Raw genomic sequence first — 8126 nt, forward strand, 5'->3', positions numbered from 1 at the left:
TTAGCTTAGTGATGAGCTTTGAGGTCACTATTGTGTTGAACGCTGAGCTGTAGTCAATGAATAGCATTCTCACATAGGTGTTCCTTTTGCACAGGTGGGAAAGGGCAGTGTGGAGTGCAATAGAGATTGCATAATTTGTGGATCTGTTGGTGCGGGTCTAGGATATCTGAGATAATTGTGTTGATGTGAGCCATGACCAGCCTTTCAAAGCATTTCATGGCTCACAGACGTGAGTGCTATGTGTCTGTAGTCATTTAGATAGGTTACCTTAGTGTTCTTGGGCACAGGCTATGGTGGTCTGCATGAAACATGTTGGTATTATAGACTCAGGCAGGGAGAGATTGATAATGTCAGTGAAGACACTTGCCAGTTGGTCAGCACATGCTCGGAGTACACGTCCTAGTAAGCCATCTGGCCAGCGGCCTTGTGAATGTTGACCTGTTTAAAGGTCTTACTCACATCGGCTGCGGAGAGCGTGATCACACAGTCGTCCGGAACAGCTGATGCGCTCATGCATGTTTCAGTGTTACTTGCCTCGAAGCGAGCATAGAAGTTATTTAGCTTGTCTGGTAGGCTCATGTCACTAGGCAGCTCTCGGCTGTGCTTCCCTTTGTAGTCTGTAATAGTTTGCAAGCCCTGCCACATCCCTCAAGCGTCGGAGCCGGTGTAGTACGATTCGATCTTAGTCCTGTATTGACGCTTTGCCTGTTTGATGGTTAGTCGGGGGGCATAGTGGGATTTATTATAAGCTTCTTGAAAGCGGCAGCTCTACCCTTTAGCTCAGGGCGAATGTTGCCTGTAATCCATGGCTTCTGGTTGAGGTATGTACGTACAGTCACTGTGGGGACGACGTCCTCAATGCACTTATTGATAAAGCCAGTAACTGATGTGGTGTACTCCTCAATGCCATCGGAGTAATCCCGGAACATATTCCAGTCTGTGCTAGTGTAACAGTGTAGGTTCCGTCCCTCTCTTCGCCCCAACCCGGGCTCGAACCAGGGACCCTTGCACACATCAACAACTGACACCCACCGAAGCACCGTTACCCATCGCGCCACAAAAGCCGCGGCCCTTGCAACGCAAGGGGAAACCCTACTTCAAGTCTCAGAGCGAGTGACGTCACTGATTGAAATGCTATTAGCGCGCACCACCGCTAACTAACTAGCCATTTCACATCAGTTACACTCATCCCCCCTTTGATTTTTCATTACCAGGCCACTCGTGACAGAAAAACAGGGACAAAGGGGGGCTTTAATGAGAAGAGTTACCTCCAGCAATAAAAGGTTGTTTATAAATGTATGTTCTAACAGGGATGATGTGTGCTAAATTGAGAAGCTGGAATTCGAGTCCTAGACTCAAAGTAAGCACTAAGGATTGTCATTCTAGATTTGGGTTGGATAATTTATATATTTTTTTAGTTGTGATTGGGATACAGCGAGAGAGAATTGCTAAAGAACGATGAGGGGTGGGGGCGCTGCTAAAAAACATTGGCCAAGAGAGTCTCCAGAAACCTTATCTCTAAGTGTCATCCTGAAGGGAGGTGGTTTGTTAGGGAATCAATGGATGATAGCTTGGGACAACCATGCAAGTTTCTTGTTGTCTTTTGTTTTACCCTGTATTCAGAATTTTTATGTTACATCGCATCAATGAGTTATTAAACATCTACTTTTTTTTCTTTCCTTTTCAAGTCAATATGTTTTTAGGTTTAATGGAACATAAGGGTGTTCATTGTTCCAGAGGAGGGAATGATGTATATTGACTAATTGATTTGAAAATGTGTTAGTATGTTTATAACTGTGGAAAATGCACTAGGAGTAGTGACTAGTGTGTTATGGGTTATATGTAATGATAGAGGAGTATCATTCCCAGAGACTGTATATTGTTACAGGAGATGGGAGGGAGAGAGGACAGATAACTGTACACAATATGGGAATTTAGTTGAACATTACACATACCTAGTTTATGGTGAGATTAGAAAAATAGTGGTGGAATTTCAGACACTATGGTAAACTTTCAGGACACCTGTGACTCTGAGTTTTGTTGGGTTGGATATTTTTCCAAAATCATTAATCTTTTTCCCAATTTCTAACAACCGGTGAATATTTGACAGATTACATGCAGGAGTCATTCTCATGGCAGTCACGGTAGGGACAGTAACTGAAGGAGCAGTACTAGTAGTGAAGGATGCTATATTGACAGCATGGAACTGGACTACTGTGCAAATGAGGGGTATTGTGAGACTAGTCATGGGCCATGTTAGTAGTAACAGGGGTTACTTTAGTAGCATTGTTGGGATATCAGTTTATGAGGACTCGTGCCACATGGATTGGTAACTGGTAACTGGGAGACCGATGGGAGTACAGGGGAGACGGTTATTCACAAATTAGTGATCTTGCCATAGGAGGAGAGTTTATGTTGTCAGGAAATTACCCAGGTGTTGCTGTGTGTATATCCTCAGGTGAAAGCAGAGATAACTAAGGGCAAGGGCTGAATTCTGGGGATAGAGTGTACATCAAGAGACACCAGGCGGGGGTGTTGGTACAGCGTTGGTTTGGGCCACACACACTACTCCGTACAGTACTTGCAGCGGTAAAGATCGTCATGTCTCTCCTTGGGGGGTGCATAGTTCTCACGTGAAGTGAGGTCCAGCTGCATAATGGGTGAGCTTGAAGACACCATGACAGAAGAAGCGGAGTGAAAGAGAGAGAGACTAGATTCCACTATAAGACATGCAGATGGGTTTGGTCTGGGAGCTACTTTAAACATCATAGTTGGGTTGGGGTTAGCTGCTTTATTGGTTAATGCATCATATGATAGAGGGTAGATGTTGGGGTAATTGTACTCTGAACAAAATGTTGAAGGCATTGATGAGAAATCATATACATCTGACTTCTTCACCTACGGGATCATCTGAGACCAGCCAACCGAACAGCTGATGAAACTGAGGAGTATTTCTGTCTGTAATAAAACCCTTTTGTAGGGAAAAACTCATTATGATTGGCTGAGCCTGGCTCTCCAGTGGATGGGCATATGCCCTTACAGGCCCACCCATGGCTGCGCCCCCTGCCCAGTCATGTGAAATCCATAGATTAGGGCCTAATACATTTATTTCAATTCACTGATTTCCTTATATGAACTGTTACTCAGTAAAATCATTGAAATTGTTGCATGTTGCATTTATATTTTTGTTCAGTATAGTTAACCTACTGAGCTGGGCTACAGTTAGGCTTCTTAGCTTCAGGAGACTTGTTAGCGTCAGGTGACTAGTTAGCGCTGACTGTCGTTGCAATGGGAGGAGCTGATCGGTGCAGGCAGGCGGGGGCCTTAGCACTGTGGCTGCTCCCATGCTCTCATTAGAAGAAGAAATGCAGCATGTTAGCCTAACAAGAGAGAGCACAAGGCTCCAATGGATGGCAAACAGGGAAAAGTATTGAGAGAGAAGGAATTGATTTCATGTATAATTTGTTTATCACTAGAGGGGCCAAATGCAGTCCTCTCTGACATGTGTGGAGGTGTTTTGACTATGAATAAGTCAAATTAGCATAATCTCCCCACACATCTGGCACTTTTGCAGTCTTGCTATATCTCTCCTCTTTCTCACTATTTTTCTCTCCTTTGACTTAACTCTGAGTTCTCTCTCCCGGTCTGAGTTTTCTCTTTTACTTTCTCTCTCCTTCTCCTAACGGTCGTTTCTCATTGACATAAGTTTTACATTAGCACAAGCTATCCTACAGTATGATCATTTGGGGTTGGCAAGTCAAAGTAGTGGTCTCTTATGAGCACATATCAAGACTGCTTCTTCCTTGGTTCAGCCCAAAGTATTGCCAAAATATGAATAAATTCCACTATTTTGAATCCCTCCAGAATACAAAAAGTAAGTTGTGAAGGTTTGAGTCAAGCTGTTTATTGGCAGTGATGTTACAAAATGTTAACTGTTCCCCCTCATACTAAACCTATACCAACCCATATCTCACATTTCCCTGCTGTTTACTCTTCAAACTATCTCTCTATCCCCTGCCTAACAAGTCATCCAAGTGGAAACAAAAAAACTACGGTAAACCCTAAAACTGGACTGAGATGGTGTGAGAGAGAGTGTGAGAGAGAGTGAGAGCAAAAGAGAGACCAAGTGACAGAAAGAGATTTGAGAAAAAAGCCGACATGAATAGTCCAGTTTTCGCTTTTAGCACAAGCCGCCATACCTTTGGGAGTTTGTGCAGAATAGTTCATTACGACTAAACAAGTCTCTATTTGAAACCAGCGGCAGGCTCATGGATCCAACTGTCAGAGCTGTGAAAGCTACTGAATTGGAAGGCTGGTCCCCCTGTCAACGGGTAGAATGAGCCGCTTGAGATGTAAAATAACGAGGGAGGAAAATAGATAGCTGTTGTCAGGGTATTGACGGAGCTCTTAGCATATGCTGCCTTGAAAAGAAACATTGGGCGGGGTGGGCGAGAGGAGACTATTGGAGGGAGAGCGGAGGGAGGCAAGGGGACTACTCTGAAAAATACGATTTTAGTATTGTCAGTAGGGTTTTGTTCTGGGATGAAGTGGGGTGTGAAAGAGAGGGAAGAATCACAGGTTGATGTCCTCCATGGATATGATGAGTTATTTGCTTGCTGCACTGTGTGTGTGTGTGTGTGTGTGTGTGTGTGTGTGTGTGTGTGTGTGTGTGTGTGTGTGTGTGTGTGTGTGTGTGTGTGTGTGTGTGTGTGTGTGTGTGTAACATAATAACAAACTGGATCTAGGTCTACTTTACGGATAAAGAAGGACTGTATCATAAAAAAGCTACATTTCATTTAACAGACGACAAAGCATGTTCCAAATGAAACAAGCACTTCCATTTTTTATTGTCCCTCCGTGTTTTTTTTAACTAAGCACACCTTGCAGCTGACTCACTTTTTGTATAATAGCGAAGCACCTTTGCGTCTGACAGAGAGAGCTCGAAGATATTTGAAAAATTGCAAGTGCTTCTCAACTTTTATTTCGGAAACAACAAACTAAGCAAAGCTGTGAGGCGCAATTCGGAGGAATCATATTGGTATAAGCGAGTCGTAATGTCTCACCAGGCTTTCTGTAACCTAATGCATTCAGCTCATCAACTCTTTGATGCTCGCTGCCACCCTTGAGTGCTTTCATTTGTTCTTTGCCACTTTGTCAGCAGGAAGAATTTGTTATTTTTCTCCACACCTTTTCTCCCCATTGAGAGGCGTTTTAGGCATCTCGGAGTAGAAGTATGGGTTCTTTGTTGGCTGGCTTGTTTGGGTCTGTCTGTTCCCACTAGGAGTGCCACCCAAAATGGATGACCCCTTTTAGAAAGTCTGATAACTGTTTGTTGGACAGGGGGCCTGGGCATGTTGAGTCAAAACAGCAGAAATTTTCCCTATAAGCACTTATCTTACCCTGCCTTGTTCAGGTCTCCAGTGTGTAAGAGGTCAACCTGGGAAATTAACAATAAATACTCCTGAAGAAGTAGCCAGTGAGCTTCAAACTTATTGTCAAATGTCATATATCAATGTGGCAGAGCACTTTTTCAATGTTTTGAGGCCTTGCTTTCAATAACAACCATGTAGTTTTAGAAGTGCCTGTAATCTTTAGAATATAAAGTTGTCCTTGCTAAATAACCAATGGATTAGCTACATACACTGCATTCACAAAAATGGTTTGGTCCTACAGACAGTGAGTCACGTGGCCATGGCTTGCTATATAAAGCAAGCAGACAGGCATCGAGGCATTCAGTTACTGTTCAATTAAACGTTAGAATGAGAAAAACAAGTGACCTAATCGACTTTGAGTGTGGTATGATTGTCATGCCAGGCGCCCCGGTTCCTGTACCTCAGAAACGGCCGGCCTCCTGAGCTTATCATGCACGACAGTGTCTAGGCTTTACAGAGAATGCTGCGACAAACAAAAACATCCAGTCAGCAGCAGTTCTGTCGGTGAATACAGCTTGTTGATGAGAGGTCAAAAGAGAATGGCAAGAATTGTGCAAGCTAACATGCGGGCCAAAAACAGGCAAATAACAGCGCAGTACATCAGTGTTGTGCAGAACGGAATCTCAGAATGCACGACTCGGAGGTCCTTGTCACGGATGGGCTATTGCAGCAGACGACCACACTGGGTTCCACTCCTATCAGCTAAAAACAAGATGAAGTGGCTCCAGTGGGCACGCGATCACCAACAATGAACAATTGATGAGTGGAAAAACATTGCCTGGTCCGACAAATCCCGGTTCCTGCTGATGGCAGAGTCAGGATTTGACGTAAGCAGCATGAGTCCAACGGTATAGGCTGGTGGCAGCAGTGTAATGGTCTTGGGAATGTTTTCCTTGCACATGTTAGGTCCGTTGATACCGATTGAGCAGCATTTCCATACCCGAAGAATCCAGGCTGTTCTGGAGGCAAAGGGGAGTCTGATCTGGTACTAAATGGGTGTGCCTAATAAACTGGCCTTTGAGTGTATATCCACCATATGTCACTAACTTTGCATATGAAGCATTGTGAAGTGCCACTTTCTTTTTTTTACCTCTCTGCCAAAAACTTTGATGTACAGGATGGTAACTAGTCTTCAAAAAACTAATTGTAGATATTAACATTTTTCCCAATCTTGGAAATGGGAATCTGTATTTTTCTCTCAAATAGCACATATTGATTGAGCAAAGCCTGCATTCTCGGTTCTGGCAGTGCTATAAAATTCAGAGGAAGCTTTTTTAGGCTTATACATAATTCATCTTTTAAAACTGTTTAATTAAAAGTGCCCAGACATTGTTCAGGGAGTGAATATGTGTGTTTCCTAGCCGTAGTTGCGTTATTCATGTTAGCCATGCTTGGAAAATCAAAGGATCCCTCAAGATTTGCATTATGCTGGTCATGAATGATTGGACTCAAAACATTTAGAAGGCTTTGAAAGCTAATTTATTTCCAGAAAAAAAGTGTTCCCTGGTCCAACATGTAAATATAAGGGATTCAGTGGCGATTTTAGCATGTAAATCTTGGTGGGCCAAACAAAAAACATTTATTGGGATACATGCCAGCAAAGCCACTACACAACACAACCCAACACGAAACAATACATTAATCAAATCAAATTGTATTAGTCACATGCGTCGAATACAACCTTACAGTGAAATGCTTACTTACGAGCCCCTAACCATCAATGCATTTTTTTTTAAACGAGTAAGAATAAGAATAAAAGTAACAACAACTACCCTCTGTAGTGCCTTGCGATCGGAGGCCAAGCATTTGCCATACCAGGCAGTGATGCAACCAGTCAGGATGCTCTCGATGGTGCAGCTGTAGAACCTTTTGAGGATCTGAGGACCCATGCCAAATCTTTTCAGTCTCCTGAGGGGGAATAGATTTTGTCGTGCCCTATTCACAACTGTCTTGGTGTGCTTGGACCATGTTAGTTTGTTGGTGATGTGGACACCAAGGAACTTGAAGCTCTCAACCTGCTCCACTACAGCCCCATCGATGAGAATGGGGGCGTGCTCAGTCCTCTTTTCCTGTAGTCCACAATCATCTCTTTTGTCTTGATCACATTGAGGGAGAGGTTGTTGTCCTTGCACCACACGGTCAGGTCTCCCTATAGGTTGTCTCGTCGTTGTCTGTGATCAGGCCTACCACTGTTGTGTAATTGGAAAATTGAATGATGGTGTTGGAGTCGTGCCTGGCCGTGCAGTCATGAGCGAACAGGGAGTACAGGAGGGGACTGAGCACGCACCCTTGAGGGGTCCCTGTGTTGAGGATCAGCGTGGTGGATGTGTTGTCACCTACCCTTAGCACCTGGAGGAGGCCCGTCAAGAAGTCCAGGATCCAGTTGCAGAGGGAGGTGTTTTGTCCCAGGGTCCTTAGCTTATTCATGAGCTTTGATTGCACTACGGTGTTGAACACTGAGCTGGTAGTCAATGAATAGCATTCTCACATAGGTGTTCATTTTGACCAGGTAAGAAGGGGCAATGTGGAGTGCAATAGAGATTGCATCATCTGTGGATCTGTTAGGGCGGTATGCAAATTGGAGTGGGTCTACGGTTTCTGGGATAATGGTGTTGATGTGAGCCATGACCAGCCTTTCAAAGCATTTCATCCCAACAGATGTGAGTGTTACGGGTCGGTAGTCATTTAGGCAGG

This window comes from Salmo trutta, chromosome 34, assembly GCF_901001165.1.
Source record: "Salmo trutta chromosome 34, fSalTru1.1, whole genome shotgun sequence".
In the NCBI taxonomy this organism is placed as follows: Eukaryota; Metazoa; Chordata; class Actinopteri; order Salmoniformes; family Salmonidae; genus Salmo; species Salmo trutta.